Genomic DNA, 1705 nt, shown 5'->3' on the forward strand with positions numbered 1-1705 from the left:
AATAATGAACCAACACAATTGCCACATTGCATTTAATTTTAGCAGATCACAAGATCCATGAAAAGTAACAAAATGAGAAACTGGAAGGCTTTCTTGTCAGTGGCCTTCGCTGAGCACCTGTTGTGCACAAGTGGGTACTGAAGTGAGAGAGGAAACATGCACACAAGTAAAAACACTAAGCTCCTTACTGTGGGTTTTGAAAAATAGATCTTAAGATACCATAGACATTCTCATCCATGTATTTTTTGGACACAATGTTCCCTTTCAAAAAACAGAATTTTAGAGTGAAGTAGTAAACATTTCACAGACTTAAGTTCATGTTGGATCTTCAATACAACGTGATACATGTTGAAGGTCTGAGAGGAGTAAATATCAGAATCTCACACTGCTCAGACTCCAAACCAAAACTAGAAATTATTTTGTCCAACAGATGAATCTACTCTTGACCTTTAAGAAGGCGCTCTTGACCTCCTTGTTCCTCAGGCTGTAGACCACGGGGTTCAGCATGGGGATGACCATGGTGTAGAACACGGAAACAATCTTGTCCGTGTCCATGGAGTGGCTGGAGCTGGGCTGCAGGTACATGAAGATGACGGTGCCGTAGAAGATGGAGACGGTGGTGAGGTGGGAGGCGCAGGTGGAAAAGGCCTTCCAATGTCCTGCCATTGAGTGTGTCCTTAAGACTGTGCTAAAAATGAAAGTGTAAGATACCCCAACAATTAAGAAGGCAAAAAAGATATTGAAGCTCCCAACATACACAACAACCAGCTCATGATGATGTCTATCAGAGCAGGAGAAAACCATGACTGCTGGGACATCACAGAAAAAATGATGGATTATGTTGGATTTACAGAAAAGGAGACTGAATGTGTCTCCAACGAAGGTGGAGGCACTCAGGAAACCGATGGCACACCAACCTATGATCAGCCGTGTTCATACATCTGTTGTCATCCTTGAGGTGTAGTGCAGGGGCTTACACACCGCTGCATAGCGGTCATAGGCCATTACTGCCAAGAGATAATCTTCCACAGTGGCAAAGACAGCAAAAGAATACATCTGAGCAGCACAAGCAGTGTAGGAAATGACCTGGTGTCCTGTAAGCAGCCCAGCCATGACTGTGGGAGTGACCGCAGAGGAGTATCCAAAGTCCACCAGCGCCAGGTTCCCAAGGAAGAAGTACATGGGGCTGTGCAGACTCGGGTCCAGGAGGATCAGCAGGACCAAGCCCAGGTTCCCAAGTGCAGTGATGGCGTAGATGAGCAGGAAGGCGAGGAAGAGGGGCAGCCGCAGGTGGGGGTCGTCGGTCAGGCCCAGCAGGAGGAAGGCTGTCACCTCTGTGCTGTTCTCCATCAGTGCCACATGCGAATAGCTAGATCCTTTTGCAAAAGTGAGAAACAAAGAAGAGATGATTAAGGCAGCTGAATTAAAATTGGAAAGTGTGCTGCCTCTGTGATGGCAGCAGTCCTTGTACTCTGTGGTTCTCCAGAGCAACACAGCTTGAAAGTCAAACAGAATGCACCAATTACATATATGCGTATGTGCTCTCAGTCTAAGGTGTCCTAGTGGCTCACCTCCATCTTTTCAAAGTTTTTACATTGTTTGTTGTGGTGCGGACAATTGAACACTGCGATGAGAATGACTGTGGGTTAATAATCTATTGCCATATTTACGTCTCTGAGTTTGGTAGCAGGTGGTACTCCATGTG

The 1705-nt window shown here is 45.9% G+C and overlaps 1 pseudogene; it reads right to left on the reverse strand.

The window, feature by feature from the left end:
* Nucleotides 1–414: 414 nt before the first annotated feature.
* On the reverse strand, nucleotides 415–1353 carry LOC101568655 (annotated as a pseudogene).
* Between the last annotated feature and the right edge of the window lie 352 nt (nucleotides 1354–1705).

This window comes from Octodon degus, unplaced genomic scaffold, assembly GCF_000260255.1.
Source record: "Octodon degus isolate 3935 unplaced genomic scaffold, OctDeg1.0 scaffold00239, whole genome shotgun sequence".
In the NCBI taxonomy this organism is placed as follows: domain Eukaryota; kingdom Metazoa; phylum Chordata; class Mammalia; order Rodentia; family Octodontidae; genus Octodon; species Octodon degus.